Raw genomic sequence first — 20,254 nt, forward strand, 5'->3', positions numbered from 1 at the left:
GTCTTCTCTGAAGAAGAAATAAAAATGGCCTATAGGCACATGAAGAAATGCTCGACATCTCTGGCCATAAAAGAAGTGCAAATCCAAACAACTCTAAGATTCCACCTCACTCCAGTTAGATTGGCCAGGATCAAGAAAACTAATAACAACAGATGCTGGAGGTGATGTGGCGAGGAGGGATCACTACTACACTGTTGGTGGGAGTGCAAACTCGTTCAACCACTATGGAAAGTAATATGGCAGTGTTGGGAGCCAGAGTAGAATCAAATTGTACCTTGATTTGCATCAGACCATGGCTTTATTGTCTTATTGTTTTATGGCCTTATTCTGTTTAAATTACCTGAGATTTACCATATGAATGTAACAGTTGGAAGTTCCCTGGTTTCAAGAAGGGATATAGGCGGGAGTTGACAATAAACGAGGCAGTCTTTACTTGGGCTGCAGACATCCTGGACCCGGTGTGTCTGTCTCTCTTCTATTTTTTCGTAGTCCTTGCCCCCTATTTCAGGAACCCCAATCTGCGAACCCTGGTTTGCTGCTGGCTGGCCCCGGCAACTGGTGCCCGAACAGGGACCCTGAAAATCTGGGACGAAGGTGAAGGACCCCCCCCTGTGGTGAGTAACACATCGTAGGACTATTAAGAGAGGATCTTAAGAGAGTGTATAGTCAGGAGTAAAAATTATGGGTCAAGTTAATAGCCATAGGTCATATGTACCCATCTTAACAGGCCTACTTGAAGCCCACGGAACGTGGGTGGAAAAAGGGGTGCTTCAGAGCTTCCTACAGTTTGTCGAGGAGGCATGCCCGAGGTTTATAGAGGAGGAATTCCAAAAAACCTGGCAGCGGATAGGAAAAAGAATTCAAGAATATTATAATGTATATGGCCCCGAAAAGACCCCAGTAGAGGCTATTGATGTATGGAATTTAGTAAGTGAATGCATAGATCCTCAACATGAGAATGCTGAACTTAATCTTGAATTAAGAGAAATTTATGAGTTAAAGGACCCTTCTGAAAAACCTGAGGCTGAGCCATATGCCACAGCCCAAGAGAGTCTAAGTGAGATCTTGAAAAGGGAACAACAACCAGTAGATACTGAGTATCAGAATTCAGATTTGAATATCAAGGAGGAAAGTTATGATGAGTCAATGGAGGGCCAGATGGCTACGATGGAGAAGAAGTTAGAAGAAATCCTACATCTTCTATCGAAAATGGGGATAGAGCAGAGAGCCCCCCCCAGAAGTAGGAAAGAAATATGACCCTCAGGCCACTATGGTGTCTGATTCTAAACCTTACCCCTCACACCCACTGCCTCCGGCTGCAGCCTTACGGCCTCAATCCCTTTTTCAACCTTTAGGCAAGCCTAAAGGCCCTAGCAACAAGTCCCTTTGAACAGGCACTACAACCAGGCACAGTGCATCTCAATTAAACCTGGCTTAGGCTGCTAGAGAGAGGGAAGATATTTCAGGGCCTCGATGCTTCCCTAGTTTAGTTGATCATGATGAACAAGTATACCATCAACTTGTTCCTGTTAAACTATTACAGGATTTAAAAAGTGCCTGCTCCCAATATGGGCCAACTGCCCCTTTTACTCAAGTAATATTGGAGGCCGCGTGTGCTGGTATTGCATGCCCAAATGACTGGAAGCGGCTTGCCAGAGCATGCTTTACTGCAGGAGAGTACTTATTATGGGAGACAGAGTTCACTGCACAGTGTCGGGCTAAAATTGAAACAAATGGGTCTAAGAACCTGCCTTACACTTTTGATCAGTTGTTAGGAGAGGGAACCTATAAAAACACCGAAGATCAATTGGGTTATGCAAAGGAGGCCTATTTACAAATAAATTCTGTGGCGAGAGAGGCTTGGAAAAGGTTACGCAATTCCAATCGTACAAAAAATCTAGTAGAAGTTAAACAGGGACCGAATGAACCTTATCTAGAATTTTTGTCTCAATTAATGGAAACTGCAGACCGCCTAGTACAAGATGAGAACGCAAGGAAGATTATAGTTAGACACATAGCCTGTGAAAATGCCAACGCCGCCTGTCAGGCGGCTATCAGACCCCATAGGAATAAGGGAGGAATCACGGACTTTATTTCACTGTGTGCTGATATTGGACCCTCCCATGTACAAGGCCTTACTTTAGCCGCCGCTCCTCAAGGAAAGACTGTTACTGAATTTCTAAAATATAGAGGTCAGCGGCATTCTCGGGATGCTAGACCCCCAGGGCGTTGCTTTTCTTGTGGACAAATAGGACATTGGATGATGCAATGCCCACGCCAGGCCAGGTTAAAGAGAGAAAAATCACCTGGCACATGTCCACGCTGTGGTAAAGGGAAGCACTGGGCTAAACATTGCAAGTCAGCAACAAATCAAGGTACAATTTGATTCTACTCTGGCTCCCAACATGGCAGTTCCTCAAAAGACTAAACATAGAGCTCCCCTATGACCCAGCAATTCCACTACTTGGCATTTACCCAATCATCCAGAAACAAAGGACATACTAAATCCACTAGCACATCAATGTTCATTGCAGCACTATTTACCATAGCAAAGACATGGAACCAACCTAGATATCCCTCAGTTGATGAATGGATCAACAAGATGTGGTATTTGTACACAATGGAATTCTATGCTGCTGTCAGAAAGAATGACATTGCCCCATTGTTAGGAAATAGAAAGACTTAGAAAAGATCATATTAAGTGAAGTAAACCAGACTCAAAGGAACATAGGCTCAATGGTGTCCCGCATTTGTCATAATCAGTAGAAACTTTGGTCTCTCTAGCAGAGATTTGCAGTAGAGCAAAACCTTGATACATAAGGCCATATGGTATGATGCTAAATGAAAGGATCCCTAGGATATAGAAACAAAAGCCATATAATGAGTGATTGTTTTCCTTAACGTACTATGTTATCTCTCATCTCTTTTGCTGTCCCATGGTTATCTCATATTGTTATAGTATCTCAGTTTGTTACTTGATATGTCGGATATATTTGTATTTGGTTATTTGAAATTGGATAGGGAAGGGGGAAAACAAGATGAAGGGTGGGGATGGGGGGGAGGGAAATGGGGACCAAGACATGTGAAAGGGTATCAATGTATGTGAATTAATGCACCTTCTATTGGGCAAATATCATGTAACCCTTCTATTAATTACAATAAAAAATATATGAAAAAAATTTTAATCAGAGCACAAAATGAAGAAGAAATAAAGACATGCTAGCACATTGCCATCTTTAACCATAACTCAGCTCATATACATTTTATTGATATTGCTATAATGAATACCTTTTTGTGCCTGTAGGCTTTTCTTCTCATGAATTAGTGTAGGATCAAAAGCACAAATAAGAAATTCAAATAGACAGGCTTTAGTTCACATATCTGAAGATGAGAAGAGCTGCAGAGAAATTCTGAGGCCAATCGAAGGGAGATGAAGAGCTTTGTGTCAGTTTTCATCTTTCAAAAGAATGTGTTTATTTGTAGCGTGACAGAATTGTGAATGTTTTGTACCCTAAATAAGTAAAAAGGGGTTTCTGGGGCTTTTGTTTGAGCTGTAAGGAGTGAAAGCTGATTTAACTTCATGTCTCTGAGGTAGTCCTTCTTGCTGACAGGCAGACTTATCTCTCCAGAAAATTAAATAAAAGACCTCAAAACCTTATCCCCAAGAATCACAGTCTCGCAGAGATTGTCCTTGATGAGGCAAAGGTCTTTGTTCCTCCACATCCTATCCTATGGGAATGTGGAGATATAGAGAGTAAAGAAAGGGGTTTCCATGGGCTGGGAGCATGGCCTAGTGATAGAGTGCTTGCCTGGCCCTGGGTTTTGATTACTGGGTACCATATACTCAGAAAAAGCTGAAGTGGTGTTGTGGTTCAAGTGGTAGAGCACTAGCCTCGAGAAAGCTCAAGGATAGTGCCCAGGCCTTGAGTTTAAGCCCAAGAACTGGCAGAAAAGGAATGGGGGGTTCCCACCAGGTAGGAGGTGCCATGAGTGCTGTGTCACAAAAGAGACCAGCTACCGACACAAGCTTTCCCCAGAAGCAAGGTCCTTGGGTTTGGGAGCTCTAGATCTCCTAAACAGAGCAGCACCTGACCCCTCTCTGCCTGGCACCAAGGTAGAAGTAGCTAGGACTCATTTGGTTCATAAACCAAATGAACTAATTAATGAGTCGCTTCATTTTACACTAATTCCCCATTTGGACCATGGATTTTTCCAACTGCCCCTTCCATGTTCCCTCCAATTTATTTTCTCTCTCTCTTTACTTGTCTTCCTTGACTCTCACCTTTCTTCCAATCACCCAGCTCTACTTTTTCATCCCGTTGCTTCTCTCTCCCTCCACTAACTTACACTAATAAATTGTTGTTCAACTTGTTAGAACATTTCTAATCTATTGGGGTAAAAAACACACCAGGATATTATATATATATATATATATATATATATGTATGTATCTTGTCCTGAGGCTTGAACTCAGGGTTTTGGCTCTATCCTTAAGCATCATTTGCTAAAGGAAAGCACTCTACCACTTGAGCCACGGCACCACTTCTGGATTTTTCTATGTATGTGGTACTGAGGAATCAAACCCATGGCTTCATTCCTGCCAGGCAAGCACTCTGCCACTAAATCACATTCCCAGTCCAAAAATTGTTACATATTGACAGATTATAAGTATACATGTTTATAAGGGCACAGAGTGATAGACAACGTGCAATGATCAAATCAGATCAATTAACATATTCATCTCCTCAAATACTTATCACTTATTCCTGCTCTCTAATGAACTTTGTACCCTTTCACCAGTATCCTTCACACCCCTCCCCCAATTCCCTGCCAGCCTCTACTATTGCTTTCCTGTCTAAGATTGATTATTTTAGATTCCACATAAAAGTAAGAATATACAGCATTTGTCTTTCTGGGCCTGTCTGGCTTATGTTACTTAGGATACTGTCTTTCCGTTTCATCTGTATTGTCACAAATAATAGTTTCTTCTCCTATGGTGCTGAGGTCGAATCTATAACTTAATTGTTGTGAATAATACTGCAAATGTACATGGAAACACATTTATTTCTTATACTTCTCTTACAAGGTGTCATATAACAATGTGAGCATAGAATAAACCCTAAAGGAATGTTTGTTAGCTGAAAATCAATCCAAAAGGGGAGGAAGACAATGATGAGAGTTTCTCAGTTGTATAGCAGCACCTTACAATTTCCACAGCTCTTTTCTCTGCATTCTTATCAAAGTCCTCATCAGAGCCTTGAGAGGTTCTCAAGCTCAGGAATTGCATTTTTGTCTTACAGATTTGGTAACAGAGGCCATGTGAGTTTCCTGGCTTGCCCAAGATCACACAGAAAATATGTCAGCAATAGCACTTTGTCCTAGGTCTCTGACCTCAAACATGTCAAGTTATTGTCAGTGTATTCTACAGCTGGAGAAAACCCTCACACAGAATTTGAGAGTCATAAGCAATAACCATGAAATCATATAGCATTGCCCAGTGCTGGGATTGGATGTTTATGTTCTCTCCAAAACTCTTGTGTTCAAAATGAACTGTCAGTGTGCTAGTACTCAGTTGTGAGGACTCCAAGAGGGGATGAAGTCACAGGGAAAAGTGATTATGAATGGGCTTGAGGCCCTTCTAAGGCTTCACACAGCAATTGACTTTATTGCTCTTTGTATAAGGATATGTGAGGACATAGCTATCCTGGTGCCGGGAACAATGCTACCAGACACCAATGCTGGTAACTTGATCTTGGACTCCTCAGCATCCACAGCTAAGATATTCAGACAAAACTCTATTGCCAAGAATTTAAAAAATAGTAGGTTGGTGCTTATTATCACTTACTTGATAGAACAGCTTACAAATTATTTTCATTTTGATTAGTTCATTCATTTTAAAAGTAGTAGTTGGTTATTTACTTCCTATCCTGTACTATTGGGTAGCTACAAGAAAAATACCAACTATAGTCGATGACATCTGACAATTGGGCACAAATCTAGAATGTAACAAGTAATGTATGTGTTTTTGTTTTTGCTGCCATGATCTGTAACTACAGTGCAGTGGCCTAAAACATCTGCATTATTATCTTAACATTCTGGAAGTCAGAAGTCTGTAATGAATCTCAGGGTTGGTAGAGCGGTGTCACTTCTGCAGACTTTAGAGAAGAATCTATGCCTATCCTTTTTCTAAACTTGGCTTCCTTGACTGTGTTCTCTGTCCATTCTTCAACCCAACAATAGTTGCTTGATATATTATTATGATGCCACAGGTATAGGTCTGGTTCTTCTGCTTCCCCCTTCTCATTGATTTGTTTCCCTTGGGTAACCCAGAATAATCTCCCTATCTTAGGTCACATAATTATCAACCTTAATTTCACTCATAACTGTAATCCTTCTTTGCCATGTAACATAATATATTTGTACATTCTGGAAAATTGAATATAAACATTTTGGGGGGCTATTAGTCTGCCCACTATATATAGTAGGAAATCTAATACTGAATGACAATAGCATCATAATTCTAGACATCAAATTTAAGACCATAAATTCTGAGAGTGAGGAAAGCTTTCTCTTGGGCTTGAGTACTCAAGAAACACTTCATATTATGAAGGGGAACAACTTCATATTAGTAAGAAAATGAAATAAGCAAAGTTTCTAGGGGGTGTGGTGGGGATCGGAGAAACTATTAGGAACCACAAGAGATTCCTAAGTGTGAGAACTCTAATTAGAGTTTTGAGTGAATGAATCTGCTATTTGATGGCTAACCACAGGCTTTTTCTCTCTTACATGGAAGAGAAACCCACTGGCCAGAGAGCATGGAGGCCTTAGGAGCTTTAAAGGCAGTTAGCAAAAACACTAGCCACATGGTAGACGGGTTTTCAACTGTTTTGGAGAGAGAAAGAGGCTCTAACTTTTGCTTTTGCTCAGGATGGTTTTTAATAAACAAAAGTCTCTTTGGAATAATTCCCAGAAAATCCCTAAAATTAGCTCCTAATCATCTTCAAGTACATGCCTGCTACTCCCATCCTTTTCACTTGCAATTAGGTCTGTGCGGTGGGAGGAGAGTCCTGGAGATGGGGTAAGGGGTTGAAATCTTCTCTTAGAAACCTTTGGGAAATCTTTTGTTTCAGTATTGGATAGACATTTAAGTAGCACTGGTTACCAACTTGAACCCTTGCCAAATATGTCAGCTCCATTTTTAGATGCTCTTTTAGGGAATGTGAAGCAGAGAAAAAGCACAGGGAGATAACCAGAAGAACTGGATTCTCTCTTTCTGTTACCAGCTATCTCTGGGACATTAAGCAAATCACATTTTCTTCTTGCAGTTTCCTCCTCCTCAATCAGATCTATAGTTGTTTTTTTGTTTTGTTTTGTTTTGTTTTTCGTGAGGGAGGGATTGAACTCTGGGCTTGGGTGCTGTTCCTGAGCTCTTCAGCTCAAGTCTAGTGCTCTGCCACTTGAGCCACACCTCCACTTTCAGTCTTCTGGTGGTTAATTGGAGATAAGAATCACACTGCCGTTTCGTGCTCTGGCTGGCTTTCAACCTTGATCCTCAGATCTCAGCCTACTAGTGGCTAGTGGATTAAAGGTGTGAGCCACCAGTGCTTGGCTTAGATGTATAGATTTTTGATGCCAATGGTAAGGGTCCTTTAGGGTCCTTTGAGTTTGTGCTCTGGCATTCAGCTTCTTGGAGATACTTGTCTTCTCTGGCTGGCTTTGAACCTTGATCTTTAGATCTCAGCCTTCTAAGTAGTTAAGATTACAGACATGAGCCACCGGCACTTGGCTAGCTTTCTTGTTATATGGGAGGAAAATGCAATCTAGGCTTCTCCAGTCAAAGTCATCAGAAGGTATGTGAGCTAGAAGGACATTTATTAATCACCAAGTTCAACAATCTTCTCCTATAAACAAACAAACACAAGATCATATGGCTGAGATAAAAATATCAGAACCGGCTGAGTTGAGAATCAATTTTCTAGACTTCAGCCCAAGTTTTCTTATCTCTTTCCATTATCTATCACATCCTACTAACTGATTTGAAAGCACAACTGCAATGAGCACTAAATTATTTTCTCCTTGAGCACAAAGAATTTTTAATTGGGAAAGGATGTTCCCAAATTTGTGATGAGAAACAATTAACATAGCCTCAGTGGAGTTACTGGGCCATGGACTATTGTTTCAGGCAAGGCATTTTATAATGGGAGGAAAAGGAGAATGTAGAAGTAGAAGACACAGTCCTTCCTTGTACCCTTGTACCCTCCATCTCCATGTTAGGCTCTGACAAACATTTGTCTAGAAAATCAAAGAGTACTACATAATCCCAACTACCCACCTAACTCCTCAGATGCTAATATCTCATGGTCAAGATGGCAGACTATACCTTGACTGAGTCTTGGCTATGAAAGGAAACCTGGGCTTCCAGGTTTCCATTCTGTCTGTGATTCACTGGGGAGAAGGGGTGGAGCAGGAAAAGGCTACTACTACTTATTCCTTTTTAACCCAGACAGCCATATGAAACCAAATAGTGAAAGATCATTTCACAGGTCTAGACAAGGAATTGCCTTTGACCTCTCATCTCACCATGCTTTAATGTTTTGCTCTGTACTCCATTCTGGTTTATACTGGTTTTTAACTTTGTCTCTCATTTCAAGCTGCTTGCACCAATCCTTGAACTTGTTTAACAATGCTGGAGATTGAACTCAAAGCCTTATACATACTGTACAGAACTTCTATTCCTTTATCTACTCCTCTGTCCCTTAATCTTTTAACTGAACAACTTAATTTATTTCTTCTCTTGCTTCTCACAAAGTGATGAATCATGCTCATCCTTTGGCTCTTCCCATGCCCAGTCACTTTAGGTTAAAATTCAATTCAATTTACATTGCTCCAGTCCTCAGAAACTCCTCAAAGAATGAATCACTCTGGCTTAGCTCAGTTCCCTACCTACTAGTCATGGTGCCTTTTTCTAGGCCTTCCTCAGATCCCTCCACCAACTGGCTGTCTGCATCTGCCAGTGACTGTCCACTAATACTCATGTCTCACTAATACTCATGTCTCCTGTCCTCGTACTCCACATAGAGTACCTGATAAAGATGAAGGCATCCTGTAGGTTCTCCCACTGTAATGTCTCACCAGCTCTAGGTGCTAGATGCCATTCGTGCTTAAAGATCGTTCCCCGGCCTGCTGTAGAGCTCTAATGACTGAGTGAATTCAGCTGTTTCATTCTCATGTCTCAACTCTGTCCCCAAGAGAAGAACATTTAGAAGTAACTAATTTTTTTTTTGCCAGTATGGTACTCTTGTTTTGTTTTGTTTTGTTCTTGCTGGTCCTGGGGCTTGAACTCTGGGCCTAGGCACTTATCTTTGAGCTTCCTTTGTTCAAGGCTAACACTCTACAACTTGAGCCACAGCACCATTTTCAGCCTTTTTTTTGTGAATAATTTATTGGAGATAAGAGCCTCACAGATTTTCCTATCTGGGCTGGCTTTGAACCACAATCTTAGATCTCAGCCTCCTAAAGTAGCTAGGATTACTGGCATAAGCCACCAGTGCCTGACTCCTCATGGTACTTTTAGCTGAGTATTTTGAATCTCGTATATTTTGGGATATGAAGTTAGTAACAGACTTCTGAGGTTAAAAACAGCTTAAATATCATGCCTAACAGTTTAGAATTTGTGGGTCTGTGATTGTCTGCATTAGATTCACCTTATTAAAATATACATTCCATGCCAGCACCTTAAATCAACTGAATTAGAAGTGTATGTAGGGAGAGATTATTAGATTATTAGGTACAACAAAATTCAGTATCTACTTATTTAATATATATATCAGGATCTATCTGGCATCTCAGTTAAACCATCCATAATAACCCAGGGACCTTTATGGTCTAGGTTTTCCTCAAAAAGAGGTCACAAGACCATCAAAAGCATTGACAGTACATGTATTCATTTTGTATGTTTTTAAAATCAGTAAGTTCACTGGAAATCTTTCTTGTATAGAAGACCTCTGATTAATAGTTGACTAAAACACTCTAGCTACAACTCTATTTTTCTTTGTGTTTCAGACAAACAGAGAAGTGTGGGACAGCCTGTAGCAAGTCTGACCTCATCAGAATGGAGCTGTCAGCAATGACAGGTATGCCTGCTCTGACGGCTGTGATAAGTAAAAGAAAGTGTAGGGAAGAAAAAGTGGGTCACTGTCTTCATATCCAAAAATTGACATAACATTGTGTGTAAAAGTGAATTTCTGTGGGAGGTACCTTTCAAATTAAGAGAAGCTTATGGAGATGAAGTAATGTCAAAATGTGTAGAGACAATGGAAGTGAGAACTGCAGTGTTAGAAGAATCTATACAGAATCAGTGATTTCTGACTAGAAGGGACACACACACACACACACACACACACACACACACACACACCTGATTTTTTCTTGTGTCAGAGAAAACCTTATGCAGAAGTTAATGGAATATGTAAAACAGAAATGTAGTTTTTCTAGTTAAAGTTTGTGTGTGTGTGTGTGTGTGTGTGAGAGAGAGAGAGAGAGAGAGAGAGAGAGAGAGAGAGAGAGAGAGAGAGAGAGAGAGAGAGAGAGGGAGGGAGAGGAGAGGGAGGGAGAGGGAGAGAGAGAGAATGTTTTAGTCAGGGTAAACTAAATTATATGCAGTAAGAACATGAAAATTGTATATTAGAATAATGGAAGACTTTGCTTGCTTTATGGATGGTTCTGTGCTCAGCTCTAACAGTACTTCACTCCAGGACCCAACCTGGAGCAGGCACCATCTTGAACATTGCTCGTTACCATGGCAATGGTAGAGACAACTGAATAATATATTGACACCTGAACATCTCATTTTACACTGGAATGACAGTTTAAAGTGACATGCTACTTCCAACCAGGGCTCAATGGTTAAAAACCTGTCACATGGCCCTCACAGCCATAAAAGAGCACTACAATCCTTCTCCATGCCCAAGCAGGCATTTTCTAATAAAAATACATGGTGGATACCCCCACTGATGCTCCTGAGTGCATACTAGCACTCAGTGAACCCCGGTGTTATCCCTAGCTACCTTCAAGGAACTACAAGACTCCACAAACACTGTGGAGTCTTATAAATGAGGAAATGAAGGTCAAGTCACTTGCTTAAGGTCAAGTAGCAATAAAACCTGAGCAGGATGGAGTTCTCTGGGCATATAATCAAAGGCTATTCCCATGTTTAGTCTAGAAAAGGTATGTGTATGTGTGGTGGTGGAAAGGAACAACAAGAGAAAGAAAGAAAGGAAGGGGAAGGGAGTAGAAGGAGAAGAATAGGAGACCGGTAACTGAAGAGTTAAATATAGTTAAAGAACCGATGCCTTCTGAAAGGAAATGGGAACTTGAAGAGCTATTCCATGAAGGCTTGCTATGCATTCTAAGTGACAAATAGATGCAGTAAAGCCATTATATTTGCTCTGATTACCCAGGGGATGCTGGGCCATAGAAAGAGATTTTGAAAACAGCAACTGTTGATGAAACGTGGAGCTCCTAATGTGGCAAGGAAGCCAAGCAGAAATTGCCAGCTTCCCTGAGACCTGGGAGAAATACTTAGGTCAAGAGTACAAGGCAGGAAGGTATCAATGGCTTTCTTTCAAGTGGAGGGAGCATTGTGTGGGGAGCATTTATCCCCCAGGATTAAGCTGTTCCTGTGGGTTCAACAAATACTGACTGGCCACTGGGTCCCAAGCATAGTGTTAGGAATCCGAGACAAATAACACACAGTTAGAAATGAAATGGGGGAGACCCAAGCACAGGGCTGGAAAGAAATCTTCAGGTCTTAGAGGCTATTTACATAGGTGTGTCTTCCTCTGAGTTTTCTCAGTATGTATTTAATAGCAGGACATTTAACTTTTCTGCATTAATTAAGTGCTCTAATCCCAGTCACTCATTGTGACTATCTCTCCCTGAAATACCATGCACAGCATCACTGTCTGGCCCCAGATGGCAGTATCCCATCTTCCCTGCATCCTTATCTCTCCCATTTTTCTTTTTTTTCTTTCTTTCTTTCTTTCTTTCTTTCTTTCTTTCTTTCTTTCTTTCTTTCTTTCTTTTTTTTTTTTTTTTTTGGTGCAAGCACTGAGGCTCAAATTCAGAGCCTCACCCTCTCATTTGTTTTTGTTTTGTTTTGTTTTGTTTAGCTCAAGGTTGGTACTTTATCATTTGAGCCACACTTCTACTTCTGTCTTTTTGGTGGTCAGTTTCATGGACTTTTCTACCAGGCTGACTTTAATCCTCAGTCTTCAGATTTTAGCCTCCTCAGTAGCTAGGATTATAGATGTATATGATCCATGAGTACAGACCAGGAAGTATTTTTTGTTGTTGTTGTTTTGCTGGTCCTGGGGCTTGCACTCAGGACCTGGGCACTATCCCTGAGCCTTTTTGTGATCAAGGCTAGCACTCTACCACTTGAGCCACAGCCCCACTTCTGGCTTTTTCTGAGTAGTTTGTTGGAAATAAGAGTCTCACGAACTTTCCTGTCCCTCAACTTGTATCTTTTAATGCCTCCTAACTTTCTCTGGGAATGTTGACTGATGATGCTCCTGATCAGAGTCTTGACTGTATTTATTTTTTATTTTAAAATTTTCCATCAAGCTTTAATGAAAAGATCATAAAATAACAGCTGCATGCTTCTGAAGGGACATCAGTCGTCAATCACTTTTCTGTGACACTGGAGAGCTGCATACTTGCAGCTCTGACCTGAATTTATTCTAACTCTTGAGGGATGTGAACTCAATGTGATGAGTGACAATGGCAGTACCCAATGCAGGAGTGAGATTCCTGTGTCCCTTCCTGTTTTGGGGAAGGATGTAAAGTAGGACATGATCCCTCTTCCAGTTCCCATTAAACAAAACAGCTATAACCTAATCCCTTTCTTACCCCCTCCAGGGACCTCAGATTGGTTTCTGGCCCATTCTCAAAGACTCTGACTAGATTTCTAATCCTTATTTCTATCATTTCCATTGTCTTTCATCTACATCAGCATATTCAGTTGGCTGAGGTGATTTCCCACCTGTGAGCTTTTGCAGGCACTGTCTCTGCCCTGTTGCTGTTCATCTGACCTCTGCTTTCAATATCTAGGTCTGTCTTGCTCAGACCATACTGCTTGTCACTACTTATTTACATGGAAGATATCACATAAGTGTTAAAACTCAGCCTATAGACAGATTTAATGTGAATTTTCCTTGCCTCAATATTTAGTAGCTGCAAAAGATTCTGATTCTCTGACTTTCAGTTTCTTCTTCTGTAAAATGAATATAATAGTAATGATATCTCCTCCATTTGTTCTGAGGACTGGGGTTCATAGGTAATTGCAGGGTTCGCTACAATGATTATGAACATAAAATAAATACAGTACATACAGATATATGTATGTTCTACCACACTGTGAATGTCTTCACTATAGGTATCTTCTTTTATGTAACTTTATATTCTTTCACACCTACTGCATCAAATAGTAAATCTTCAATATATTTTTGAATGAATGAACCAATAAGGACAGTAGTAAATTATGTTCCATAAATTATTAGTTTAAGTAGGCAGGAAAATATCAGGTATGCTTTAGGATTTCCAACAGATAGGTTTGAAAAAGCAAACCTTTGTGTACTCCATTTGTTTGGAAAGCTTATTGATGTGAACCACTAGTTTCTTGATGGAATCAAAGCAGGTTACCCACACATCATTTACACTAGAAGGGAGGGTGAGGACTGAAGGGGGAGGCACTATAGTCAGTCTTCTCTACCTCCTCAATGAGTACTGCTACTGTTCTGTTATGGGACTTCATTCTGTTGACTTGTTTCCTTAGGTGGTAACAGACCCAAAATTGACCTCACTGAACCATTTAGATTAGAACTGTGTGCTTAGATCTGCTGCTCTGCAACTCAGTAGCTGCTCATTACTTACCAATTATTTAACTTGGCGTTGCTAGGTGGGTTATTTCTTTAGTAAGCTTGTGTGTAATTTGGAGGTGAAGATTCAAGGTCTGTTTGAGTCAGAACACCCAATTCACAAGTTTGAATAGGGGCAAGGAAACCTTGTGAAGTACCATTGTAGTATTCCCTCCACATAGACACGCTCTCCAGGACTTTCTATTAATGCTTTCTCTCTATTTCTATGCTTTTTCATTCTGCTCAATTATTTACCACACATGACTCCCCATTTTTTCTTTTTGTCCATCATGGGGCTGTCCCTGAACTCTTCTGCTCAAGGCTAGCACCCTACCCCTTGAATCACAGCACCACTTTTGGTTTTCTGGTGATTAATTGGAGGTAAGAGTCTCACAGACTTTCATGCCCGGGCTAACTTTGAACCACGGTCCTGATCTCAGTCTCTTGAGTAGCCACCAGTGCCCAGCCCCACTTTTTGGGGGGGGTATTGGTCCTGACTTGAACTTAGTACCTGGGTGCTGTCCCTGTGTTTTTGAGCTCAAGGCTAGTACTCTACCGCAGCTCTACCTTCCAACTGTTTTGTAGTTAATTGGAAATAAAAGTCTCACAGACTTTCCTGCCTGGACTGACTTTGAATCATAATCCTCAGATCTCAGTCTCTGAGTAGTTAGGATTACAGGCGTGAGCCATTGGTGCTTGGCAACCACCAGTCGTTTTTTTTTTTTTTTCCCACCATTTTTGTTGCCCCAATTACAAATTTCTAGGAGACAGACTATATGATTCGGCTAGCTTCTGGCCAAGAGGTGCCTGCCTTTTGTTGCACTGGCTTCTCCAGAGCTGGGCACCACATGGTGGTGGAATGTACATGGTTTCCCTGCCAGGACTCAGAGTTTCTCTAGGAAGGGAGTATGGGCAGAGAGAAGGGATGTCTCTGGCACAGTGCCTTGTCCCCTCAGGCTTTGCATCTTTTCAGTGTTCATAGAGGGGAGAAAATAGGATTCAGAGGCATAGCACAACCTTGGAGGCACAATGCTCATTTTCTGTAGACATCACCATAAAAGCTTTCTTCCTTGGTGTTTGTTTTGTTGCTCTTTGGTTTGTTTTCAGCCCCTCTCTGTGGCCACCAGGAACTGTGCCTCAGTTCTGATAGCCTTTGAGGAAGTCCTGACAGACTGTCTCAATTCTATACTCCTGAAGTTACTTCATTGAAGGTAGTCATTACTAAAGCCAGTATTAACTGATTATGCAATCAGAGGAAATGAAATTATATATTTCAGCAGCATCTAAGATGATGAGTGTCTCCTTCCTTCAGAGGCAGAGTCCCCTTAACTCTCCTTCCTCTACTCTTGACTATATCAGTTATCTGTTACCGCATCTGATGGCCCTGGATCTAGTCACTGATGGAGCATAGCTTAGACTGAAAGCATTCACCTCCTCACCCTCACAGCCATATCTTAGAATTGTCCTTGCTGCTGACACCACTGAATCATCTTTCCTCCCCATCTGTCTGAATTAACCCACCCTTCAGTCTTAGAAGAAAGCATGTTGAAACCGTGAAACTCCCTATTCAAGATAGGACAACCTTTCCATGCTGCCTCCATTTCACTCTGCTTTCATCTTCTCTGCCTGACTTTTCCCGTCTGATAAAAAAGGCTGTAGTTGTAAGGAAGGTGTGTCGTTTTTTTCTTTTCAACCAGTCTGATGGAGACTTGGTTGCCTTTCCCAGGTTTTCTTTCTGAATAAAACTGTTGGACAATGGTTAATTTCCTGTTCTATTCTTTTTTTATATAATTTTTTATTGTAATTAATAAAAGGGTTACATGATATTTGCCAGATAGAAGGTGCATTAATTCACATACATTGATACCCTTTCACATGTCTTGGTACCCATTACCCTCCCCCCCCCACCCATCCCCCCCTGTCTTGGTTTTCCCCCCTTCCCTATCAAATTTCAAATAACCAAATACAAATAAATTCAATATATCAGATAACAAAGTGAGATACTGTCCTGTTCTATTCTTATAGTCATGATTAGAGCCTGTGGTCTGCTCCTGATCAAGGAGATTTGGAGGCTGTGGTGGGACGAGAGTTTATGACTGGTGAGCCTGGGAAGGCTAACATGATGTGAAAGACAAGAAGATCCTGTGTACCAAGAGCTGACACATCTGGAGGGAAGGGCAGCTTGTGTTGGGCTACAAGATCACTAGTCAGGAAGGCCTGAAAAGAGATTGAAAGTGGTGCTTTGAGCAGAAAAGACACTACCTAGAAAGTACAATGCTAAGGGTAAAGATGCCATTTATCCTTGGCTTATTCCCTGATCTCTCATATCATGAAGGACTTCAGGGCTTTCTCCCTTTTCCTCTCTTCCCCTTTCCTTTCTTCTTCCTTCCTGCCTTTCTCTCCATCCTTCCTTTCTTTCCTCCTTCCTTCCTTTTCTTCCTCCTTGTCTTCCTTTTTTATGTGCCAGTACTGGGGTTTAATCTCAGGGCCTTAAGTTTTTTCTTATTCTTTCACTCATAGCTAGCACTCTACAAGCTGAGACATGATCCCAGTTATCATTTTCTGATACCTAATTGACAGTAAGAGTTTCAAAGTTTAATCTGCCCAGGCTGGCTTCAAACTTCCAACCTCAGATATCAGCTTCCTTTATGAGTAACTAAGGTTATAGACATGAGCCACCACTGCCTGGCTAGTTTCTCTTCTTTGTCTTCAACCTTCAACCTAATGCCACCAAGACCAAAAATCTTCTTGCTGCCCACCCGGTACAGAATTGGTTGAAATGAGTTGTGTGAATCAACTGTTGAACAATTCAGAGGGAACTAGAAAGTTCTAGTAAAATGCCTCTTTGAGCCTGAACTCCTCTGCTACCACAACTACCTGAAGATACAGATTTTTGTTCTGTATGACAGTCCTATTCCTTTTAGTCCTGTCCCTGTGCTGAACTCTCTCATCTCCAAAGGCAGGGGTTGCTGCTTTAATGACTTGCAGAGTGTGAACTGTAAACACGTCATTACACTTAAAAGCTGTCTCAGAGGTGGTGGCTGAAGAACAGGCCCTGAAGAAAAGTGGTATTTGGCTGAAAATGAGGTGCTGAATAATTTATCTGGAATTGGAAAGTCAATATCTGAAGTGAGGCATGGTGAAACTTGAGAATGTGGAGGTAAACACTGCCAGGTTGTAATTTTTGAGAGAGTATTATCAAAAGGAATGACGTGTAGGAAGAAGCTGAAGGAGGAGGGAACACACCAGTGCTAGACTGGGCTGAGTCTGTGTCCAGACCTAGTTTCAAGGCCATTGCCAATGAGCTTGGGGAGAGGAGAGACCAGGAGGGAGCTGGGTGAATCAATGGGAATGAAATGAATGATACTGAGTCCCAAGAAAATGTGACCAGTGGGCCTGCTCTGGTCCTATCAAGAAACTAGCAGTTGATACTTTCCGAATAAATGAAGCACAGATGGGTTTCAATGGCTTGTGTCTATAGTCCTAACTACTGAGATCTGAGGATCTTGTTTTGAAGCCAATCCAGGAAAGTTCATGAGACTGATCTCCAATTAACCAGTGGGCCCAGAGAAGATAGCTGGACCTAGGAGGACTTGATTTAGGGAGAGGAACTGAAAGGGATTTTTATCAGATATGCACGGGACAGCAGAGAGGAGCTCAGATGCCAGTGGCATCTGCAGGTTGAAATACAGAAGAGCAGACATCTGCTGAAGTATAAAATGCAGCTCCTACAGATCTTTTGGCATTCTTCTGAGGCTTCTACTTGACAGGCATCCACTTCCTCACTCAGCAATGTTCAGTGTGGACCTAAATGAGTAGCTGAGGTCCATATTCTGTGCTGATATTGAGCACAGCATGGTCCTTGGTCTCAGGAACCATATTCTATAGAGGGAGACAGATAATCATATTGGTTGTGCTAAGTGCTCTGTGAGCACTATCTTTAATCCCTGCCATTGTGTTAAGAGGTAGTTGAAGTAATCACCTGCATTTTCAGGTAGAGACACTGATGCTTTGCAAATCAAAGTAATTTATCCAATGCACTCCAGTTCGTTAACAGTGGAGCCACAACTCTGTCACCCTCTTCTTGCAGTTACACTTCAGGCTGAATGTTTGAATGGTTGAATGGGAAAGTCTAAGGCCATGGTCCAGTGTAAGACACATGGATGTTCAGACTAAGAAGGCTTTCTGGACAAGGAGCTAAGGTAAAACCTGAGGCACTGGGGTAGCAGAAAGGATGAGGCAGGAGTGCTCTGAAGTAGGGCCTAGAAATGATGAAGACCAGAATAACAGTTTCAGGCAGGTTTCTGGCTACTGTCAAAGAGGCTGGTCTTCTTATTGAGGGGAACTAGGAACTAGTGAAGGGTTTGAAGAGGGGGGATGATGGGGTGGGGTAGTGTGTGTGTGTCACACAATTGGTATTGCATTTTTAAAAGATCACTAGGGACAGGTATGTCTAGTGATCAGGCTCAGGCTCAGACCTGAATTTTAGCCACTCAGGAGGGTGAGACTGACGCTGGCAAGGTGAGACTGAAGCTAGACTTGGGAACAAATTTGAGAGATTCTTGTCTCCAACTGACTAGCAAAAAACTACAAGTAGAGCTGTGGCTCAAGTAGGAGAGCATTAAGCTTGAGCAAAAACTGCTAAACACAAACATGAGCCTCTGAGTTTAAACTCTAGTACTAGCACAAAAGAAAAAGAAAAAGAAAAATGTTCGCATGAGTTGCTTTGGGGGAGGGGATTTCAGACATGCAAGCTGTTGGAACTGGGAAGATACTGAGAGGCGAGAACTGAGTGAACCAATAAATGTGCCAAAACCTTGAATGCTTTACTCACAGGAGGGTCCCTCAGGCTTTTTTCATCATTTGCATTCAGCTCTAATAATTCACTTCTTTGTTTCTCCAATGTATAGCAGGTTAAGAATAACAAATTAGGGGGGAAAACTGAGAGGGTAGTGAGTATTCAAGATGGAAAACAACAGGCAATATATGAGAAGTGACAGCTTGATTGTAGAGAAGACAAAGAAACAATATTAAAAATGTCCAAACTAACAAATGTATATTGCTAGTAGGATGGGATTATGTGATAGAAAGGCAAGTAACCCTGCTCCAACGTCATCCTCCCATGTCATGCTAGCATTCTCCCTCATTAAAAAAGAGTATGTTGTATAGTAACTTCTGCAGCAGACACCAGCAAAGAAAAACAAATAACTATATTCCCAGCAATGCACGGAGGTACTGGTGGGTATCTGACAAGATGGCTTGGGATTACCGTTCTGGTCTTTAAGCCAAGCTCCACGTCTCTGCTTCTATGAGGATGATCATAGCAAAGTGACTGGTACGGGGGCTGGAACTTAGTCAAAGCTTGTCTTCTGTCATCACTGAGCCACGGTGGCATATGAATGGAGGTGGGGACATCACAGAAACCATGACAATAGTAGGTATTTTACAGAAGTTAGATCGGAATATTTTCTAGATCACTACAGCTGTTTAGGGGTTTAGAAAGGGCCCAGATACCAAGGAAACATCTCTAGAGCAGTATGGATATACATTTTTCCTCATCACTTGGATTCTCAAATTTGACCAGATAGGGTGTTGCTCAGCCTCCTTATCTGGCCTCATCCACCTGCCACTGTGGTTGTAGCCTACACTTCCAAGTGTAGAAACCTCCCCTCTGGAAGGATGTAGGTTAGCCCTGCCCCACATCTTGGACTAAATCCCTCAGTGCCCATGTACTCAAATATACAAGGACCGTCTGCTCACCATTCATGAGCCAAGATGCTGAGCCATCACAGGGAGTGTAGCAGGACACCAGCCCAGAAGCCTAACTGTTTACAAACACCTCAGGATCCTCCCTTAGGTGGTTAGAAGAACACCATGGATCTGCTGCAAAGCTTCTGTTTCAGGTGCCAGATTTTATCTGTTGTCAGAAGCAGATTAAAAAGAACAATTTATCTGTTTCTTGGTGATGTCCTAAAAGGATGAGTTGGGAGAAGTATGTTGTAGGAAGAGTGGGAAGCATTGAAGGATTTAGATCCACTTATGTCTCCACCAATTGTCCTGGATTTTCTGTCCACTGTTTTATTAGGTTCTGTCTGGGAAGCCAGTTAGGAAAAACCTCTTCCATAAAGGATGACTGATGTGTCTGAGAGGAACACCCTTGTCCCAGCCTTTTCCATTTGAGAACTGGACTGTCACTGGAGACAGGACTATTGGAACTGATATCTATCCTGCACAATTCTACTAGCTTGAGTCATAAGAATACAATGCTGTAGTCAATTATTTTCTTTGTTTTCAGTTATGTTTTTTCTGAGGGTAACAAAGCAATGAGGTTTTTTGTT

General features: G+C 41.6%; 1 long non-coding RNA gene across 1 annotated transcript in view; it reads left to right on the forward strand.

Annotated features, from left to right (window-relative positions):
• The window catches only part of LOC150053170 (uncharacterized), a 195,847-nt gene that overhangs the window by 166,646 nt on the left and 8,947 nt on the right, over positions 1-20,254 (forward strand). The window contains exon 6 of the long non-coding RNA XR_016538077.1: positions 10,063-10,133. This is a non-coding gene — a long non-coding RNA (uncharacterized LOC150053170). The remainder of the gene's footprint in view (positions 1-10,062; positions 10,134-20,254) is intronic.

This window comes from Megascapheus bottae, chromosome 16, assembly GCF_031878675.1.
Source record: "Megascapheus bottae isolate mThoBot1 chromosome 16, mThoBot2.hap1, whole genome shotgun sequence".
NCBI classification, from domain to species: domain Eukaryota; kingdom Metazoa; phylum Chordata; class Mammalia; order Rodentia; family Geomyidae; genus Megascapheus; species Megascapheus bottae.